The sequence below is a fragment of the Sinohyriopsis cumingii genome, chromosome 8 (genome assembly GCF_028554795.1).
Source record: "Sinohyriopsis cumingii isolate HCF-2022 chromosome 8, ASM2855479v2, whole genome shotgun sequence".
NCBI lineage: Eukaryota > Metazoa > Mollusca > Bivalvia > Unionida > Unionidae > Sinohyriopsis > Sinohyriopsis cumingii.
In genome coordinates, this window is record NC_142968.1 from 69072071 (window position 1) to 69096070 (window position 24000).

Here is a 24000-nt window from a genome sequence, read left to right on the forward strand (position 1 = left end):
CACATTATCCTGACACCAGGCCGATCAGTCCTAACACTAACCTCTTAATGCTGAGCGTCTAGCGAGGTAGCTGTTAATACCATTTTTGTAAGTCTTTGGTATGACTTGGCTGGGGTTTGAACCCATGACCTCCCGCTTCTGAGGTGGACGCTCTAACCACTAGGACACCGGAGTGGTCAGAATGGAATTGTAACAATTACAATGGAAGCAATTTGTATTATGCTTGTTGGGGCATTCCTCACTGATGGCTGTCAGTGACATCATCATGGGAATGTGTAACAGCCACATTTTGTAAGAACAAGGTGTAGTTGGTGAACAATACAGACACTTTTCTGCCATTTCCACTGGCATCATCTCATATGATGTTATTTAAAAAAACTTCCTACAACATACTCACAACATATAAAACCTATATGCAAATCTGATGAAAGCTGCTTGTGTTTCTGAAACACATATTCCATACTGGTGGCAAGAATGTCCAAATCTACATTACAAAAATGAAAACATTACCATCCATCTAGGAGTTGCAAATGTATGAAATCCTCTTGTTGGGTAGTTTTACTAACAGGCTTTACAGCAGGGCCTTCCATTAGATTTAAATGTGGCAGGTAAGTTGACAAAGTAGGGTGGGGGGTTGGGGGGACCTACCCCAATGGGGATAATTCATTTTTTTTTTTAAAGTAGCATGGTGTAAAGTAAAAGTAGATGGGCTGATAAGGAATCCACTGAATTTACAGACTAAAGGTTCAGACATTTGTTTTTAAGAGAAAAATGAAAGAAGGAAACAATACAACAGATATTTTAATATGACTTTAATGTTTATTTTCTAGATTTAATTAAGATTATGAATCAGAATCAGTCTCCAACTCCACTGTAAAGTTTATCTATTACTTCTTCTGCTCAGGCACCTGCAAATTAAAACAAAATTGTAATGCTTAAATAAAGTCATATCATCTCAGCACTAGTTACATATGCAGAAGTCATGTTAATCAGCATTATAAAAATGTATGAAATTTTCTTCACTGCACTTGTGCTTCCCTTACTATCGTTAAGCCATGATACAAGATAACTTTGCACTTACTTGTCATTTCTGGCAAGTGGATGGTGCAATCAATTTGCACAAAGATGAATTTATTTCATCCAAATATTTCATGTGAATAAAAATTCCAAATGGAGGCACTTGTCCGATCAGACAAGATATATGCATATTGTAGTTAGCTGGACTCTAGCTCTGATAGTCCTGGGCAATAGGATAAGCTGATTTTGTTATCAGTTTAGAAATGCATCCACTTTGCAAATACTATGCTTTAAAAGACGAAACTGAATCCAATACTGATGAAATAAGAGTCATTTGGATTACCTTGTTTTTTATCATTCTGCGTTGGTTGGGTGCATATTTGAGGGTCTCTGATATGGTCTCTTCCATTCCATTTGCCTTTGCTTTGCCATTAGTTTTCAAGCAGGCTTCTGCATGAGTAATACAATGTTTTAAAATAAGTTTCACAACAAAGGATGCATTGCATTTTTCTAAATGCCAGCAATAATCAATGGAATATTTTTAAAACATGTACTTTGAAATGTGTCTCAAGTTACTTTATCAATTTATTTAAAAATCTCTGGCAAGTCACATGAAAAACACAATTTAAATCAAGCCATACTTATCAAAGACTTTCTCATTCACATCCTTTACCTCACACAATAAATATCAGCAACACCAACATTAAATTCACACAATCAGTACAAAACCTAGGTGTTACTCTGGACAGTACTCTCACATTGCACCAACATGTCATGAACATATGCAAGGCTGCGTATCTTGAGCTGAGACGCATCAGCTCCATTCTCAGATATCTTTCAGTTGATGCCACTAAAACACTTGTGTGTTCATTACTGCTTTCAAGACTGGACTATGGTAACTCAATTCTGTCTGGTTCATCTTAATATCTACTGCAGAGACTTCAAAAAGTTCAAAACATAGCTGCTTGGATCATACTTAGAGTACCACAATCAGAGCACACCTCCCCGCTGCTCTGTACCCAACACTGGCTATCCATTCGATCCAGAATCAAACACAACATTAGTTCTCTGTGCTACGTTTCACTGACAGACTCTAGTCCAACATACCTATCCGACCTCACCTATGTGTACACACAAGCAAGATACTTACACTCCTCTTCCGACAATCATATACTCATTATTCTCACTATGAAAACAAAGTCACATGGACAGCATTCTTTTGCATACCAGGGCCCAGCAACATGGAATGAATTGCCCACTGAACTTAGACACAAAGACGCAGTGATCCCATTCAAGAGTGCTCTCAAAACTACTTATTCTGACTACAAAAACAAACTTAATGACTTAATAATGTTAACTACCTTAAATATTCTCAGCATGTTTTTTATGTTTTCTAATTTCATGGTGTTTGTTTTTGTAATCATATCATTGTGTATGTTTTTATGTTGTCTAATGTTGCAAAGCGCTTAGAGCTTCTAAAGATTAGGCGCTATACAAAGTCCTCATTATTATTATTATTATATTTAGCTTGGATGAATATTTTTTAAATCAGTGGCCATAACTAAAAAATGGGATTTTGTTTTATGATCATAAAAGTATGTTGGACACCATCCATGATGTACAATGCTGTCTGACATTTCTATGCACCTAAGGTTTCCATCTCAAATATTAAAGCAAAATGCATACCGAATTTGACAGATTGATGAAAATAAAAAAAAGCAATGCTTACCATTTGAAAAGAGGCAATTGTCACTAGAATATTCTATTCAAAATGATATTAATTTTGGACACAGGGGATACCACCCCCATGTTTTCCTGACTCGTGATATGTCGGCCTATTCTGTGCACAGCTTTAAAAGATGTAATGTTTATCCATCGAGCTATAGAAATGAAATACATTTACTGTAGACTGTTTCTGTCAGCAGTTAAGTTGAGTAATTAGGTCAGGTTTATAGCTAGTTTACAAAATTCAATGTAGAATGCCAATAAATGACAAGATGTATTTTTGCAAACTAAAGTGATCTTGAAAAAAGATTAGTAAAGTTTAACATTTTATAAAAAATAAGCTATTATGTGGAAAAGAAACAACAATGAAATAGGATGCAATGTGTTTACGTCTAGTTTTGGAAGGTACCGTCTCTAAGGTACCGTCATAATTGTACCGTAGTTTAATGGGTGGAAAGGCCATTGAAAGGTAAGGGCAGTGCGGAGACCATCGAGTATGTTCCAGAATAGCTGAATCTTTGTAGATACATAGATCCATTCGTAACTTCAGTCCGCAAGCGAAACACTGTACTTCGTATCCCAATCCTGACTCGGGTCCGAAGTAGACAAATCCTGTTCTAGCTAAAACATACGAAGAAGGTAATCCTTCCCTATCCGTAGGCCATTTTTGAAACATGTCCAATCGACGGGCACAATCACAATAGTCAGGTAAGAAGACTGGAAAATGGTAGGGTTTGAACTTGGAGTTCTCACTGGATTTCTCACTCGATTCTTGCTGCGGCGAAGTCATCCTTCTGGTGGGTGGCTATCTTCTTACAACCAATGTTTTATACCGACATGTCCATACGGCAAAGTAAAGTGGGTGGGAAGCCGCACTCGCTTCTGCTACACGATTTGATAGACTTTTTCCAAGGGTCGACTGACGATGTGGTGTGTGGGTAAACGTACAATCTTGTTGGGTTGATAGGTGGTCACTATCTCTAGACTGCAAGGCTTCTTTCAATATGCCAAAGTTGACCACTCGACTGGTATGATAATTCAGAGTAAGTCCTTTCACTTTACACTTCGTGTGCACTTCTCCTTGTTTGGCCCAGTATTCGTAGCCGTAATTTTTGGGACCACCACTAACGAAACTTAGAATCTTGTCATCGGGGTGCTTGTCTGTCCAGGCTCCTAAACGGTCTCCTTCGATGTCAGGGTGCTGTTGACTCGGGTGATCGATATAAATGCAACTGTCCATGTCAAAGTACAAGACACGTTCCCCTAACAGTTCTAAAGCTTCGTACAATTTTAAGCGAGCATGAGCTGTCATGTAAGCTGCAATGATGACATTTCCAAAGGGGTCATCTTCTACAAAGTTCAGATCTTCTTCGTAATTCACCAAGATCAAATCCTCACGAACGACGTCCACGTGTTTCATGAATTTGGCTTTGTCGTGAATCATCTGAAAGTAGCGGGAAGGTTCGGTCAAATACTCCGTCTTGGGTAAACACAGTCATTGTGCCATTTTACCCCACAAGCAATTTAACATCACTTTGGCAAACGATCGCCTGCCTTCGTTTTTCTCAATGTGATCTGAAGTAATGCCTTCTTGTGCCCAGAATTTCTCTCTGAATGTCTTTTGGTCTTCGGGAGTGTGACACCAGGACAGATAGCCACTGGCTTCTTGCTCAGTTTCAAAAAGGCATCCACGTAGTCTGCGAAAATGCCTTTCTGCGTGGGGTCACCCTTGTGGAATTATTGTGTCTTGGGAAAGTGGCAAATTTCGTACACTTCTAACAGTTGGTATCCCATGTTCAGAGCTTTGAACAATTCTACGCTGACCCATGTCCCCGTCAAGGCCCGTTCTTCCTGGGTGTGATGACAAGGTTGATCTTGGTTGCACGTTTCAGCACAAGTACGGCACAAAGGAAACATAAGTTTGCTTTGGCAATGGCGAGGTAAGACGGGATGGTATAGGTTCGTGGGAGGCAAAACTTTGCACTTGATCAAGCCTTCGTATTGTCGAATGTTTTTTAGGTCGATGTGTTCGGTGAACAATTGTGGGTGCCCTGCAGGAAAGCAACAATATTTGCACACGTAGGGATACAGTGAACACACGTCCAAGTATATGATTTCTTCTCCTTTCTCTTCGTCAGCTTGGTACAGCAAACAGGTGGCATTGGTCCTTCCTCCGTACAAACTATTACTTGGGTTCAGGGGGTCCATGAACTGGTAACTTTCCATGAGGCGTTTAAACTCGGGATCGGTGTTCAAACGGTGATTGTATTTGTGTTCCCACATTTCCACCACTTGGTATCCTTCCTGTTCTAAATTTAGGCGTGGCTGACAAATGGCCTGGTACAAGTCTTCCATGGTTCGTTGTAAGAACTGATTTTTAGTGCTGCGGTCAGGGTAACAGACGGGACATCCGTGAAATAAGCAACCGTTAAACTCGTACATGATCTTGGGGTTTTCTAAGTCTCAGCCATTGACCGAATGCATTCCGATGATCTTTCGCCCTGTCCGTTGCGGGCATGCTGAATCCATTTGTCTTCCTTGTCGCACAAGTAATGCAACCAGCATGGGGCTTTGACCGACTATTGACGTTTGACATAGTTGGTCGTTTGAGGACTGATGACAGCCACAGTGTTTTCAAGCATGAATCGTTGTCGGTAGACTAAGGAACACGCTTTGGCAATGGTGCAAGCCTCTTTTAAATGATCAACCCCTCCGTGTTCCATGAACAGTTCTCGAAATTTTCCACAGCATCGCCGTAAAATGTCCATGTCGGAACGACGATACTTTAGCATTTCTTCCTGAAAGTCGAAAGGGTCGGAGGCGTGAGCCTGGTACCAAGCATAGAAAGTTTCTCGTTCGGTACGCATGTTGTCAGGGTCGTAATAGTGAGCCTGAGGCAAATGGGGTAGAACGGCGTGTTGATTGGCTTCTGTATTGAAAAAGTGTGGAAAGTACCCTTTAGCCATTTCTGTCATTCCAAACATTTTAGGCATTCGACTCAAAGGCATGGCTAAGTAGCTCATCGAATCTTTAAACTGCACTTGTCCCACTTGCATGAAAATGATTTTGGCTCCATTCAAAGTGATTTTAGGACGCTCGATGCCACGTTCCGTATAACATCTCAAAAGAAACTGTCCATCATATCCGGAGAAATTGTGAGCCATCACCGTGGCATGACAATGACAATCTCCATAATAATGTTCGATGTCCTCTTGGCTCCACGTCTTGTCGATGGGGTCTAAGACCCATTGTGTGAAATCGGCTAGTGTGTTCGGTCCTTGAAAGATTTTTTCACGCCCTCCAGGAATCTTACTGCAGTGAGGGCAATAACTCAAGATAGGTTCTTGAATCACTTCTCGCACGCTCGATGAGCCACGCAGAAATTAGGAATGTGAATACTGATCTCTTGCATGCATTCGAAATCGAAAAAGATGAAATTGCCTTTCTTCTTCTTGTGACCATCCTCTTTCTCTGGTTGGGATTGGTATTTTTGTATGTAGCATTGGTGTTCCAAGTCCACAATGCAGTGACAAATGTGACATTTTTTCTTTCCTGAACATACGTGTGCCTTGGTACTGTTGATACATAGACCTTGTCCACACATTGGGCACAATCTCAGGAGTTGACAAGCACATTTCTTCTGTGAACCTTGCATCTTCAGATGTTGTTGGTAACAGGCAGGACTGACAAATGTGCGCAGACAAGCAGGACAATGCACTGGTTCTTGCCCTTCGCTCAGACAGGGTTGAGAGGCCAAACATCCTGAGCATTTCGATCCACAATGTTTGTGTTGCTCTCGATTATTATAACCATCATAAGTCACATTTCTCACAGTAATATTTGTATCCCAGGAATCCAGTGATAGTGGTAATGGTATCAAAATGGTCATCGTGATGATAGAGGTGAATGTATTTTCCATCCTTAAAGTCTTTCCCTCGAAACAACAGAGACCCGCGCACTTCTTGAGGGTGCACTTTCAAGGTGTATCGTGGAGCTAGGGCATCTTGCAATTTTTGCATCTCAGGAATGCCACAGGATGTGTCTTTGGACAGGCATGCTTGTTGTAACAGAAGTTCTGCTTCATTTCGTTGTTTGGCTCGGTTCGATTTTCGAATGTTCTCCCAGGCTCTTTTCCATTCTACCGTGTCGTTCTTGTCGGCATAGGTTCATCCCATCACGATGGCTCGGGCTAAACACATGTGGTCTTGAAAATTGTTAATTTGGACAAGACTTGTTTTGGTAATGCGAAGGTTGTTGACCAATAAGGTCTTTCTGCATTGTCCGGTCCCTTGAGGAGGAGAGACGTGGGTCATGTCCAGTGTGGCTTTTCCATCAGTGATGTCAAACTGGTCATTAGATTGTTGCATGTGTTGAATCTTGTCCATGACTTTGGAAGTGGTCAATTCTGCAGGGCTGCTAAACTCGATCCAAACAGGGGATTTCAAGCCGTCATGTTGTATGGAAAGTCTCAAGCGATCATCTTCTTTGGGTTGACATTGTCGCTTGAGTGTGGTGAGCAAAGAATCCCACATGTCGGTGATGAACCCTTTTGCTTTCTCTAACAGTACTTCAGACTTGAAATCTTTAAACTTCACTGTGTATTTGTAAGCCGTAGTTCTAAATTTTCTAGAGGGACGCTTTTCCGTCTCTCGAATGTCATAGTACTTTTCAGGGTTGACTAAGGGTGGTAAACTTTGTTTAGAGGGTTTGGATTCTGGTTCACTCATGTCCTCTTCAAAATCACTAGCATGAATTTGTGCCAAGACTTCAGCCCTAGTACGAGGCGATAGATCACGTTTCTGCCTCTTACTTTCTTCTTCTTTCTTCTCAAATGAATTGGATCATTTCATCTCGATAGCAAAAAGTCAAATGACTAAAGTTTAAACACCATGGATTAATTTATAGTCATAGCAGACCAGCGTATATAAAGGGTATGTCTTGTCCTTTCACTATTCATTTCACTCTCAAACTGAGCACAACAATGGAAGAGACTACCAAGATTGAACGTTTCATCAGAGCTTTGCGAGGGGTCATTAGAAAATTCTCTTCAGACCAGCCGAGGGACTACTCTCCTTCCTTTCAAGATAAAAGTCAAGATACTTGCTATATCTGTCAGAAGAAAGGGCATTGGTCTTCAGAGTGTCCAGACCGTCAAAAAAGAAAAAAAAGGGGTTAGAAGAGACAAAAGTCAAGATACCTGTTATTATTGTCAAGAAAAAGGACATTGGTCACCAGACTGCCCAAAAAAGAAACAAGAGGAGTCAGAAGAAGAGAGGGATTCTTCAGAGGAAGAGGAAGAAGAAGAGGAAGAAAACAGACAGGTGAAGAAAAAGAAACAGGAGAAGAAAAGAAGGGAAGAAAGTGAGGAGGAAGAGGAGGAAAAGACTATGACGGTGAAGAAATTAAAAAAACAGAGAGTGAACAATGAGACAGAATAAGTCTATGAACTTTTTAAAGTGCTCTGTTGTGAATTGTGAATTGTAAATATTTATAAAAGAATAAATTAATTATAAAAGGTAAGTGTCTTTGGGTTTTGATTTTAAAATAAGAACCTACACTCACGCACACTCATACACAGACAGGTACTATTGGGTAAAATGTTTTTTTTTAGTTATTGGCAATTGAAAGCCTATCTCTTTTCGAGAGACGTGGATGGCCCTGAAAAGGGCCTTTTTTGGTGTAAGGGGTGAGTTTAAACAATCAACTTTAACTGTCTTAAGCCTTTGCCATGGCCAAGGCCTACTTCTGGACTGCGTACTGTTGATGATGATTTCGTTGAAATCACTAAGGATGGTGCAGTAGGCGTAGTCACAGGGTTGGAGTGTTTAGCTTGGGAAGGTCGTATTCTCTTCGGCCGTAATAAAGAAGTCTGATACATCTGTTTCAGACTTCTTAACTAAAATGTCTAACAGTACCGTGACCGTTTGATTTTGACACCCTTGTTTCTTTGCTGCTGCGTCTTCTTCTTCTTGTTTTTTTCTTACCTCTTCTTCTTGCTGCTGTTGCTGTAGGAGAAAAGCTTGTTCCGCTTCCTTTTGCTGTTGTATAAATTTCTCCAATTCTTCTTTCTGTCTCTGTCTAAAATTTTCCATGTGCGGTAATGAAGGAGAAGGTGACGAAGGTTCAGGAACAAATTCTTGCAAGGTAAAAAAATCCACAAAATCCCAATTCACCTCTTCTGAAAGTAAGTCTGGGTTCCCTTGGGTAGTCTCCACCATCAGTGCACCCAAACTGATCGTTTTCTGAGTTTCCGTCATGTTGAAAAACTGTCGCTTAGATTGACTACGCACAGGCGCTAGCGAATCTATATAGACTATGTGACGTCACAGACTGCTCTCTTCGGATTGGACGTGGGCTGACTGAATTTTGTAACGCGTGTTTGGATTGGTCAACAAACTCAATCCATTTCAATCCTTCCTCCCCCTATAAATAAGTACAGTTCACTGCATTCCTTCACCTGTTACTCAGCACCCCAACATGTGGACCGATGTACAATCTTCAACGCTTGTGTCTTCGATGATGTTCCGGACGGACATATCAATGTATGTCCGATCCAACTGGACAGTTATCCACAGGACAGACACCAGCCTGTGGATGCGAAGAATCTTATGTGGAGCATCAAGGATGCCTCAAAAGAGTCTTAATCTATGGTCCTGCAGTCAGGCACAGCCTAAGGTCAAGAAGAAGATGTCACAGATGCCCTTTATGTTAAGGGTATATTAACATAAAACCAAAGGCCCTTTTCAGGGCCATTCCTATCTCTCAAAAAGATCTTGACTTTCAATTGCCTACCCCTTTTTTTATTTTTTTTGTTTAAAAAAATAATAAAAAAATAGAGACCCCTCCCTGTTTCAATTTTCGCCTGTTCCATTTTCATAGACCCATCAGGTCGGGACCTTATTAAAATAGGGTCCCGACCCTGTTCCATTTCCCCTAGTCCCAAGACAGTCCCACGATTTATTCCCCATGTTCAATTTCCCTTGTCCCTAGAGTGAATAGTTTTTTTTCTTTCTCCCATGTTAAATTCCCCTTGTCCCTAGAATGGATATTTTTTTTTTTCTCCCATGTTAAATTACATAGTCCCCAGAGTGGATATACCCTTTTTAACATGGAAGTTCCCTAGTCCCTAGACCGTCCCTATTCACTACTACCATTGTCATTACCAGCCTGAAACCCAATTTAATGCCATTTGTATAAATTCATTTCAAATAAATATTATGATATAGTTGAAGTGTAAAGTCAAGCAAGTATTCTGTTTGCAGATTTTACATTTTAGATATTATAGTAAAGTCATATTTTCTCTTGTTTAGTAAACTTTATTGCAACTGGTTCCAAAATAGTAAATCTTATTTAATGTTCATTCACCAGAATAGGTATTAATACAATCCCGAATTAACTGTATGGTACTAAAATATACCCTGATCTTGTGTGAGATTGTAATATACAGAACTATACCTCAAGACAACAATAATATATTGAATTTATATTGTATCAAGACTGTCATGGTTATGAACTCCAACTTTATTCAGGTTTTTTCATAATAAATGATCATCTTGTGCTATGGTTGAAAAGAAATCAAAGTTCAGTTTAACTCCATTCTCTCCACATTTGTAAGTTGTTAAGAGGCATACTCATCCTCAGTGTTATAGTAAAATGTAATCTTATTTGGATCAATCTTGGTGGTGTAATATATGAATGGAGAAAGAATATTATCATCCAGATTAAAATATGTTTTATTCAGACTCTACTAAAATTTTTAGTTGGATATGGGTTACGGAGCCTGATGTGTACGAACAAAGCAATGTGTACCATGACCTTTTTAATTTAACATTTTAAACTCCTGCAGAAGAAAGAGATTTTTTAGATCCATTAATCTGTATTAACAAAAACATTTCTTCAGTATGATTTTCAATTACTTAGTATTGACAAAACTCATATTTTAAAGTTGTTGTTTTTTTGTGTTTGGTTTGTCCTTTTATGGTAAACCAACACAAGTAAGTTATTTAGTGCCAAGGCACTTTAAGTATAGTGCCTTGCCCAAGGACACACCATGGTAGCTAACCCAGGTTGGTCTGATGGTAGAATTTGAACCTACCTTATTTCACAGGTCCAGAAAGCTAACCACTGAGCCACTACAGCTCCCCATCTTATAGTGGAATGCTGGTATACTTTATGATCAAGAAGGATGGGTTGGGGTATGCATGTTGCATCTGAAAAAAGTGATGGAATTTTTGTTTACATAATATTTTAGTCATACAATATGAATCATTTTCTATAGATTTAAGATGTATCAGATCAAGTTAAGAAAAATCATATATTCTGTTTCCTGGGAATGTACTAAAATTCACTGTTATTGTTTGATTTTTTGGTAGTAAGCTTACTTGGTATTTTTTTCTTTTTAACTTGAATACCTAATTTGTTAACATCCTATTCTAAATCTTCAGAGTTCTGTCTATTAAGTGACAACTGTTGATACATGTAGGGAAGTTTTTGTTTATATCTTTTGATTTTTGTGATTCTGGAAGTTGCAGTATTTGTTGTTGTATTATAACCATTTCAGTAATTTAATGAATGCAGAGTATACTGCTCTATAAATGAAATTTAAGTGAAAATAATGTAAAAGTATGTTTCACTGCAAATATAAATTGTTTAAAATAATATATCATTTATCATATGACTATTCAATTGTGGTAACTAGTATTCCATCCAATATCTATATATTAAAATATGTCTTTTCATACAGCTGGTGATCATTTAGATACAAGTCCAATTGAACATAATCAAATTATCAATGCAGGTGTTTTTATTAGTAGTAGTATTGCAAGTATAAGTGTTAGTATTAAGATTTCATATACAGGTATGATAAGTGTATCATAATGTTTAAATGATGCTCCTTGTTACAACATAAAATATGTTCATTGAAACAAATGGTTCACTGGTAAATTGGCAGCAAAGGTCTTCACTGAATTATGTTGCATAAACTATTTTACAATAAAACATATATGATGCATCTCAATTATGATGAATGTGAGGAGGAGGATTAATAATAATGCAATTTAAGTTATCTTCATAACATAAGTTCTAGCAGATGTGTAATTTTTATGTGGTTCATCATCAGTTTGAAACTGGTCTGTGATTTCTGGATCTGGACATACCTGGTCCCCTGCTGTTGTGCTGCTATGGTCTTTACAGTTCATTAGGATATCAGTTACACTTGGTTTACATTTAGAACCCCATGGGATGGAATGCCCAGTTTGAAACTGAGAGAATGGTTAATTATCCATAATATAACTCCTGCAGTTATTATTAGGTTTGATATCAAGGTCTTTCTTTAAAAGCTTTTCAACTCAGGTTCTGTTCTACCATACAGATAAATAAAGTCAAATTCAAGGCTTTCAGATTTGTCCAGTTTGTTTCATGTGTTGCGGCAGACAGACTGTATATTGCCACTGTACCATATAAATATCAGTGCTTAGTCTGCTCTCAGTTGCTGTGGTTTGATTAGTTACAAGTGTCATCACATGTGACTAATTATTGACCAATGTAATGAAACTTGTATAATTAGAAGGCTGTATTTAAAAACTCTAAAGATCTTAAAAAGAAAATTGGATCGGGGTAAGTAAAACCTTTTACTTTGACCATTTGGCTAGAAAATAATTTTCAATAAGTTTAAATTGGATAATAGTAATATAATAATTAATTACACAAATCAGAATAAAAGCTATTTGCATATCCCCTTACAGCTGTTGCTTTTTCATAGTACTAAGTAGAATAAAGTATAGTTAAGACAGATAGCTTTAAGCTAGAATTAAACTCAAATAAATTGCAAGAAATCAAAACAAACCCAGGATTAAAACTAAAGAAATATCCCGTCATATATACCTTACATCAAATAAAGAAACTCAAGATGGATAACAACAAAATTAATGTCACATCATCAAATAGTTATCTCAGCTGCCTGGTCAACCTAAAGGCAGATAAACTAAGGCAAACTTACTCCGAAGCAGTCTCATCCCCCCTAAGAGAAAAACGACAGATACAGTTCTTAACGCCAATTTTCAACTCGACCCCAACTGACTCGATGAGTAGACTCTACCTGTCACCAAGCGTAAACGAGAATGTGGACAATCTACCGAGTAACCGCAAAACTACATCCGACATGAGTACCCAAACTGAGGAACAATACTCAACAAGCACAAAAACAACCCAGACCACGCTGGTTAAAAACACTAGCAGCCAGGGGACTCAAACTGAGAACCTACTAGATGAAACAGAACGCCCTCACCCTACCACAAATAAAGCAGTCACACACGACTCAACAAAAGGTAAGAATAATAGGAAAACCAAATCCCAAATACCAGTTAGAAAGAATAAGGAACACACTAACTGTCAGAATACAAGACCCAGCAAGCCGGTTATGGACAACGAAACAAAGTCAGCTAAAGAGACAAACACCAGGGGAAAAAAGACCAGTCTGCAAAATATCCAAAACAAGAAACACCCCGCTGAACTGACTCTCTTCGTCAAGGGAGTAAATTCCAAAATAACGAAGTTAGCCTTTAAAACCATAGCATGGCAATTGAACAAACATCACCAAGGAGAATTCACGCTTAAAAGCACTAGAGACGACTTGCTGATAATCAAATGCACCACTGAACAACAGATTGCTAAATATATGGAAATTGAAAGAATAGACCAAATAAATGTTCAGGTCACTAGACACAACAGAACAAAACAACACATAGACCCAAACCCCCCAAAAACACACAACAAAGGAGTCATATACGTATCAACTCAAAATAAAACCAATGAAATAGTAGACTACATAAGGAGTAAAGGACAGGAAGTAGAGAAAGCAATCCGCCTAAAAACAAGAAGGGGAAAGGATAGCACTGCAGTGGTACTCTTTTTTAAGGGCGCCACCCCAGAAACTATCAAAATAGCCGAAAAACTCGAGGCTAAAAAAATTTTTGCTTTCAAAAACAAACCACGGTTCTGTGGCAACTGCAAAAATTGGGGGCATTACTCTAAGAGTTGCGGAAACCTATTCCGGTGCAATCAATGTGGTCTTCACCACCCAGACCCGAAAACATGTAGCGCCACCAATCAGCACTGCGCTAACTGTAGTGGTAACCACAAACCAAACCACGCAGAATGCCCCAGGGCTCTTACAGAAGCCCTAATAGTCGAATATATGATCTCCCATGGGGTAAACTATAAGCAGGCCAAAACAAAAATCAGGATACCAAAAACAAAATAAATAGGTAGCACCCTCACTGGTAGGAAACACGCATAAAACGAAAACAACAGTAAATTAAACAAACTATTAAGACTTTTTGCACTAGAGATGGATTCCAGAGCAGAAATCAAAATATGGCAATGGAATGCACGCGGCCTTAGGGCCCACGCTGACCAACTAAATAACAAAATACTTGAACAGGAAAGAAAACCAGATGTTATATGCATACAGGAAACCCACCTAAATGTTACCTCACGTATCCCAAACATCATAGGCTACAACACCAAATACCTAAAGCATCGATCCCCCACAGCAAGAGGAGGGGGGTTAGCAACCTTTGTTAGAGATGGAATTACATCAGAAATGCATAAATTAACAGATAGTAGACCGCCCAATGACTTCGAAATACAGATAGTCAAAATAACCGCTCAAACTAAGCAGGTACTAATCGTTAACCTCTATGAAACAAATGAGCAGCGCAATTTAAGTACAGACGAAACAATCAAAATGATTAAAGACTGTGGAGAATGGGTGGTAATATGCGGGGACTTCAATGCGCACAATGAACTATGGGGGAGTCAAAAGACGGACATTAAAGGAAAAATTGTAGAAAAATGGGCACAAAAATGCAACTTAGTTTTTCTAAACAACGGAATGCACACCCGGATAGATGACAGAACAGGCCACACATCAGCAATAGACCTATCTCTATGCACACCAAGATTAACAGGCATTTCTGATTGGCAAGTTGATGAAAGCGACCCTATGGGAAGTGACCATTACCTTATAAATATAGAAATACAAATTAGAATACCTCAAAATAAAGCGTCCTTCACACCAAGATGGAAATACGAACAGGCCAACTGGATTAGGTTCAAACAGATAGGTGACTCAATCGACCCAGAAACCATATATCACCGGGACATTGACACCTTTAATGACAAATTAATAGAAACCATTAACACAATGGCCCAAGAAACAATTCCTAAAACTAAAGGAGTAGCACCCAAACCCACGGTGCCCTGGTGGAATAATGAATGTAAAATAGCAATTAAAGAGAAAAAAAGAGCTCTAAACAAATTCAAAAGAACTAAAAATAATAGGGACTTTAACTACTACAAGGAAAAGGAAAAAACTGCCAAACAAACTATTATGATAGCTAAACAAAACTCATGGAGAGAATTCTGCTCAAAACTAGATATTAACACAAAATCGAAGGAGGTGTGGCAAAGAATTAAAAAAATGAGAGGCAAAACTAAATCAATAACCCCCAACATACCTGGACAAAACAACAAACATAAGGCAGAATTATTCGCAAACTATTTCGCCAACATGTGTAGCAATACCAACTTAGAGGATAAGTTTAAAAATCATAAAAGGCAATTTGAGGAAAGCAACTCTGACAACATAAAGGAAGCAGGAAATAATGACGGCCCACTAAACCTTCTGTTTACAGAAGCCGAATGGAGAAAGGCCCTCGCCAGCAAAAAGACCACATCCCCCGGGGAGGATACTTTGGGGTATGAAATGTACAAGAACCTACCCAAAAAACTTGTCACAATTGCACTTAACCTCATTAATAAAATATGGGAAACCGGTACCATACCTATAAGATGGAAAAAGGCAGTAGTGGTCCCGATTCTTAAGCCTGGAAAACCCTCAAGCGATATAAAATCATACAGGCCCATATCACTAACAGACAATATATGTAAAATAATGGAAACTATGGTAAACAACAGGCTGAAATACCATTTAGAAAGCAAAGGACTACTAGCTAATACACAGAGCGGGTTTCGCAACTACCGAAGCACAATAGACCAACTCATGAGACTAGAAACCGCTGTCAAATTAGCATCTAGAGAAAAATTTTAAAAATCCAGATATGTTACAGCCATCTTCTTAGACATGGAAAAAGCATATGATCTAATGTGGACTAAGGGACTGATAAGTAAACTTAAACCATACGGAATAACTGGCAATATATACAAATTTATTGCTAACTTCCTAACCGATAGAAAGATACAAGTCAGACTAGGACAAGACTACTCCGAACGATACAAACTGGAAAATGGCACGCCACAATGAAGCGTAATCAGCCCAACTTTATTTAATATAATGATAAACGACCTGGAAACAGCGGTAAAACCCAACCACCTTGACTTATCCCAATTCGCCGATGACAGCGCCGTATGGAAAACTGGCAACCCAGCCAGCAGAGAAACGACCAAGCACTTACAAAAAGGACTAAACGATATAGGAAATTGGACAGATAAATGGGGATTTAAATTGTCACCTCTAAAAACAGTAGGCATAGTTTTCAATCCGGGAGGTGGCCACCCCCCACCCACTCCAAACTTAACCCTAAAGGGGGTACCCATCAAATTCGAAAAACAAGCGACACTCCTAGGTATGGTATTCGACCACGAACTCACGTGGGCAGCTCATATCCAAGAACTCGTAACGAAGTGCAAACGAGACATCAACCTCCACAGAAACCTCAGAGGGGTGAATTGGGGGGTTGATCAAAAAACACTCGTTACCCTATATAGAGCACTTATAAGAGCAAAATTGGACTACGGTTGCCAGGTATATGGAGCGGCGAACGCCACGTTACTAAAGAAACTAGACACAGTCCAATCAAAAGCGCTAAGGGTATGCACCGGCGTCCTAAATGGTACCCCCACACAAGATATCTTAATAATAGTAGGAGAACCCCCGCTAGACCTAAGGCGGAAGGAATTGATGCTGCGATACTCGACTCGAATATCAATACACCAACCCAACCACCTCACGCTACAAGCCCTCTTAGCATGCGACAAACCATTCGATACAAAAGGAAAAAATAAAAAAATACCTAGTGGGAAAATAATTATAGAATTAAAAAGGAAATTTCAAATCGCAAATATCAACCCAGAAAAAATAAGGTACTACCCAGACCCCCCGTGGACCTGTCCCACACCACAAATAGATCTTAGCTTACGTAAACTAGGACAAAAACAAAATGACCCGATAGGACTAAGAGCATCAATACTAACGTACATTGACAACAAATACGAGACATACACGCAAATCTTCGCAGATGGATCAAAAACCAAAAATCCAAATAAAACTGCAGCAGGGATAGTGATCCCAAAATTAGATGTCGCCGTTGGAAAAAGACTCCCAGACCAATGCGCTATATACACGGTAGAATTCATGGCAATACTAATGGCATTAACATACGTCAAAACATACCCCACAACTAAGGCAGTCATTCTAAGCGACTCTTACAGTGTACTACAATCATTAGCAACAGACCAATCCAAGAGCAGACCTAATATGATTAATCATGCAAGATCGCTACTTAAAGAGATTGAAAAAAACAACAAACACGTTGAATTCGTATGGATACCCTCTCACATCCATAATCCCAGGCAATGACAAAGCAGATGCAGAAGCAAAAAACGCCACAAACGAACCAAAAGCCCAAAATATAGCATACAGCGTCACTGAAATCAATAACATGGGACAAGATCAATGACATGTGGCAAGAGCTATGGGAAAAATCGGATGCAAACAGTCTAATACACACGATGATGAAAAAAGTAAGTAGAAAAGTCGAAAGTCCGACCTTCAAAAATCCATACGATATAACAATAATAAATAGAATAAGAACAGGTAAAACACTATTGGCAGGATGCGCAGGGAAACACATAAAAAGGGGACCAACCGAAAACTGCCCCTACTGCCCAACTCCAGAAACAATCGCACACTTAATAAATATATGCCCCAAATACAACCAGGAAAGGGCCGAACTAAAATCTCAACAGGAACAAATAGGAGAACGGTGGACATACCCGGAGTTACTTGTGGCAAAAAACAATAACATAGGAATGACCTATAATAACATCATGACATTCATTAACAAAATAGGCAAAAGGGGACAAATCTAAACCGAATGAAGGGTTGGGTATAAAGAGAGACCATGTAAAGAAATTAAAACCAATAAACCTAAAAGATCGAACCAAAAAAGAAAAAAACCAATCAAAATATTACAAATCACTGTTTGGGAATTGTGACGGCCGGCTCGGGCTAGTGGGTTCACAGACTGACACCGCCGCTCATAACCCGAACAATAAAAACCAGATAAGGACGAATATTACAAAATCACTGTTTTGGAATTATAATGGCATGCTAGGCCCCATAGGTTCAAAAAAAAAAAAAAAAAAAAAAAGGAAAAAAAAAAAAAAAAACAAAAAGCAAAAAAAAAAATATTAAAAAGTAAATCAAAGGCCAGTCAAAATATTACAAATCACTGTTTGGGAATTGTGACGGCCGGCTCGGTATCGTGGGTTCACAGACTGGCACAGCCGATCATAACCCGAACAATAAAAACCAGATAAGGACAAAATATTACAAAATCACTGTTTCGGAATTATAACGGCATGCTAGGTCCTGTAGGATCAAAAAAAAATTAAAAAAATATAAAAAAATAAAAATAAAAAAAATATACATTAAAATAAATCACAAATAGCTAAGCTAAACAAAAATAACAGGTAAATAGCCAAGTGGTCAAAGCGAAGGGAAACAAAGGCAATCAAACCACCTCCCTCGAAGAAAACATCTCACGGCGAACATGGCAGTATCAAAAGGACGAGAAGACCAAAATAGAAACGGACACGGGATAAGGCAGAAAGAGCTGAAATAAAGAAGAGCAGGAAAAGGCACAGGATGAAGTTAAACGTCCTAAGGCAGTAAAAGAAGAAAGAACAGGACACTTGCAGACCTTGGGGAATGAAGGCAGAAACAATGAAAAGAGTATGCCTCAAATAATCAAACCACCCCCACCCCCCAGTATGAAAAGAATTGCCTTCCCGAAATCAAACAAAAGAAATAAGGCCACCCCCCCCCACATCTACTTATAAGTGTGAATGAGAAAGTGAGCGTGAATGTGTGTTGTCGGGATATGTGGGAAAAGCAGAAAAACGAACAAAAATGTCTATAGCCATCACACAAATATAGCATACACACTCCCTACCCACCTTTTTTTTCTTTTCTTTTCTTTTTTTTTTTCTTTTTTACAAACAAATTTTACCACATAGGGCTTTCATTCTGACCCACGAAAGCCCTCTTTTGACCAACAACTTACTGGCCCTGAAACACACTGATTGGTTTAAAGCCACACGTACGAAATACTTAACCAAATTGAGATCTCCAAAACAAAATAAAGGGCTACTAAAAGCCTACTAGATGTGAAAAAGCTTTCGGAAAATTCAAGTACGCAAAGTACACAAAATTTAATAGACCTTACAAAAGATAGGAAAATTCACAACTCAGGAATATCTGAAGCGTATGTGACAATCACATGTTTGGCAAGATAGTACAGGAATAGCCCAATAAATATAGGGAACTGGGCATTGATTGCAACGAAAATTTCATAATACTGCTGCTGGTGTGCTTCGGTTACTGCCTGAAATGAGAGAGGAAGGAGATGCAGGATGCAGAAACAGACCACCAACGGAGTACAACGATGGAGAAGGTTGCAGCGATGAGAGCCTGGGCGGGACCTTTTGGGGCACCTGGGCTTCGGCTTGCTTGCTTGGGGGCATTGTATAAGTTAATCGCTAAATTCAAAAAGTACACAAACGTGTACAAACTAAACAGTCGCACATACCGAAAGGTGCACGTGACTTTAATCCAATGAATGAATGAAATGTGTGCTAGAGGGTAGGGTTAGCAGTTATACTCCCAATTATGTTTGTGATGAGCAAAAGCAGCTGCACAAATTTGAGCTTTTAGTTTGGTTCTGGTAGGGTCAAAGGATGCAGGTACATTTTACATTCATTTTTTACTAGAAATAGCTATTTTCAATATTTTTCTGTGACAAGGCAACTAAAAGAATCAGTATGTGCCTTATGCATAAATAAAGTTCACTAGTACTATAACAAATTAGCATACTTTTCATCACCCCTCTACCATCAAGATTTTTTTATATTTACCTCTGTAGCAGACACAAATAAAAGTCGGCAGCTCATTTGCAGACTAAGTTACGCATATGATCTCCAGTGCTCATCTAACTGTGACAGGCAGTCACCAACAAGCCAACCTATTTCCATGCCTAACTCAAAGTAAATCTGAACCACATTATAGATTTAGCTTATGTGTAAATTTATAAATGCTAGGCTTGTGATAATTAGGTTCATGCCTTCTACCTTAAAAATTAGAGGGATGTCAAAATACGAAACTATCCAGTGAGACCTATGATGTTAATTTTAATCCCTATGGGATTTGTGACATAAAAAACCCAAATGCTTTATGTATTAAAAGGTAACTAATGGGGGCAGGATCTGCAGTGAATCAATGGTTAGTATGCTAGACTCCTGATAAAAATGTTTGTGTTAAAATCCTGTTATCAAGTCAACCAGGTTACCTACTGCAATGTACCCTTGCCTTACTCCAATTCCCTCAGTACTCAGTAAACAACTAGTGTTGCTGTACATAACAAAACCAGTCCATACTGATTTTACATATTTTACTAAATCCTGACAAAAATAATTCTCTAAATAAAGAATGATTAATATGTGATGGTCTCACATGTAATCAAACTCTTCCAAGCTTTTAATGATATGAACCGATTTATCAATGTTTATCAAATTTGCATGAAAAACTATTTCTTATTTGTCATCAAATATGTTCAATGTTTTGATCATATAAGCATTTCTGCTACATTAGATCAAAATAATCTTTTTGTCAGAAATAGAGCCCTTATAGTATTTGCAAGGTCAACCAATCAGATGCAGAATTTGAGTTTAATATGAATGAATATTTTTTTTACAAAATTGCTCTTTTGCTATATCTTGATGAGATAAATCTATTCACCAAGTCTGATGAAATTAATGAGAAATAGTTTTAAGAGCAGTAGCAAGAATGGCTAGTGAGATGTAGAACCACCACATTATATGCATAGATTTTGCTTATAGCCTCAGACATGCAAGCAAATAATTAAACAAGTCAGATCTAAATTGGATCATAAACACTGTTGTGCAAATCATAAGAAACTCTGCCAATCAGATGCAAGGTCACTTCACTACCATACCTTTATCACACTCATAATAAGCATCATTGTGAAACTTGACTCTATAAGCCCAATGGCCAAGCATGATCAAACTTGAATCAGCAGTAGTGGTTATAACCTCATGTATTTGTATGCATCTTCACTTCTTCAATCTAGATCTCATTTATATAAGCATGTATTCTACGTTTAGTAAAAACTGCACTACATGTATAAATATTGCATGCGGTGGTAACATACTCAGATGAAAGATCACCTTATTATTATTAATGGTTAACACTCATCAAACTTCAAGGACAACTTAATGATTTTAGCCTATATTGTGGAAGTATGGCTTTTAGGCTGGTTAAAAAACTCAACTAATCTTATACATGATCACATGTATATACTTGGATTTTGCTCATTATTAGATTTATCCAAGATGTTGATTTAAGCCCAAAACCAAGTTTTATATAAACAAATTGATCAGAACTATGGACTCCAAAGTAGCTAATTTCTTACTGTTGAAAGACAGAAGGGGATGTGAAATAAATAACACACTCTGGACCATTACATAAACCCACTTAGCCTTTTGACCAGTTGAGATAAAATATCAACAATAATGTTAAATAAGATTGATAAATTATGTTTTCTCACATTACCTCTAGCCCTTTTCAACATGGATGGTATTTTTCTTCCACATATGTCAGCTCTTAATTAGTGGCCCTTTCCCATCATGAATGTTGTAGGTGAAACTCTCAGAATTAGGCTTTTTAATTTATATCTGTAGAAGAAAAAAACTATTGGTCTGCATATATCAATGTCACCATTTCTGTATTAGATTAAAATACCATATGTGTGTGTGTGTGTGTGTGTGTGTGTTAATTTTAGAATTTAAGCAAACTTGTCTCCATGTGTTTATTTTAAAACTGATGATGATAACACATAACAGGTTCAATGGATAAAATGTTATTTCTTACTTCTTACAACTGCTCATTATATCTGAATTTACATTCAATGTTTGTTTTAATTAACATATTTGGGATATTGGGCAAATTATTTATTTTGTAGTTTATCATTATATCATTTACCAGTCTTTTATCATTCAAATATGTAATATAGTACCATTATACTGACTTCATATTCTATATGATATCCCAGCAATACATATTAAGCAGATAAGTGCAAATAAAAATGTTCAGAATGTAAAATTTACTCCAAGCTCAAAGAAGATCAGCAAAAGATAATATCCAACAAATTACCAAACAAAAAGCGAAGTTAACGCAGTTACCTTTATTATGACGTCTCCAACACCAACGGTACTGTACAGCTACGTCTTCTGAGTTTTACCGTCATCTTGTCTTTCAAACCAGAATTAATTTCTTGAGCTCTTACAAAATGAAGAAACTTTTAAATACTATAATTTAAGCAGCTTCTTTACATGCCATCAGATAAATTATGGCACAGTGTTATGTCTGTCAGCAAAACGCAACTTCACATTTGGACGGCGCGCTGTGTGGGCATCGCCGACACAGCAACTGACATGAATTCTCTATTAGCAGACAATGATTCGGAATAAATCCTTCGCAAATCTAACATTCTCGATTTTTCATAGTTCCACTTTTCATTGTTGCATCTGTTTGATTGTACAATTGCTAATGATGTTCAATGAATCAACTTCAATTCATCTGCTGTCTGAAATCCCGGTTCAGTTGGTATTTTCTTCCGCGCATGATGCCGTGTAAATAAAAGATACGGTCGACATTCAAAGTGGTTTAGGTTAATTTATTATTTTTCTTTATTAAGGTCATTTGCAGAAAGTGTTTCGCTAGGGTGAGAAAAAAAAATATAACAAAAAGAAAACTTTCTTTTCCAACGCTAATACTGTATATATTTCAATTTGTGATTGATGCTATAAATAAAAAAAAATGATAATAAAGCATTTTAGCCCGTGGCTTCGGCACGGCACTCGTTTTTGTGGGTTTTTTAAAATGTTGTTAGTGTTGTTTTGGGGTTGTTTTTTGTGTGTGTACCACACTAAAAAACATACCAGGTATTAGGCCTAACGTAGGAAAAGAAATTATCCTCTATTTATTACTATTCTTACTGTCAAATGACGCAAAAGTGATCAAATTGCTATTAAGATTTTGTTTTGTATAACACTTACCGCTCGTTTTCCTCGAGATAAAGCAGCCACTTCAAAATGATTATAAAATCTGTGACAGATGAAAAACGTGGTTTAAATAATTCGTAATCGCCTGCCTTAAAATACTGTAGGAATTTGCTAATGTATTTCATGGCCCTCGTTTGAATAGATACCAACGATCATGTATATCGACCAAATTTTGTATATTCCTGCCCACAATCATGTATTTTGTATTAAACCGTATATTACACGAGCGCTCTGTGGCAAACTCGGGGGGGGGGGGGGGGTCTCTATTATACCCAGAGGCGTAGCTATGATATTTTGCGCCCGGGGACGAACTATAAAATTGGCGCCCCAGCCCCCTCCCCGTTTAATCACATTTTTGAATATTACCCTTGTTTACTTATTATAATGTAACGTTGTAAGCCTCATTTTGGCGCCCCTGTACCTTGGCGCCCGGGGACATATGTACTCCCCTTCCCCCCCCCCCCCCGCTACGCCTCTGATTATACCTGCTGTATCAGTTGAGAAATATATTGAACAGATCAGGCCCCAATACTCTCGCTCTGAAAAACATTAAAATAATTATATGCAGAATATCGGTAGGTCTCCCTCTTGCCGAAAATGTCAGCACCATATATATTTTGCAAGTAATGTAATGGGTATAATAACACACACACACACACACACACACACACACTTTTTGGGAGTGGGGGGGGGGGGCAACGAACAGATGCCCCCATTTCCAAAAAAAAATAAAAAGTATTTTATATTTGTGTATTTCCCCCTCAGATGTGTTCTACGTTTTATTAAAACAAAATTTTATATAAAAAATTTAGTTTT

General features: G+C 38.1%; 1 long non-coding RNA gene across 2 annotated transcripts; it reads right to left on the minus strand.

The window, feature by feature from the left end:
* Positions 1-797: 797 nt before the first annotated feature.
* LOC149793766 (uncharacterized) lies at positions 798-22766 on the minus strand. Of its 2 annotated transcripts, XR_016422586.1 has the most exons (5): positions 22303-22766; positions 21674-21795; positions 10838-10952; positions 1361-1467; positions 798-908 (listed from the first exon to the last, which is right to left on the minus strand). It is a non-coding gene; the product is annotated as an uncharacterized LOC149793766 (long non-coding RNA). The 2 variants fall into 2 exon arrangements; XR_016422585.1 differs by lacking the exon at positions 22303-22766 and having other exon boundaries at positions 21674-22296.
* Positions 22767-24000: the final 1234 nt, after the last annotated feature.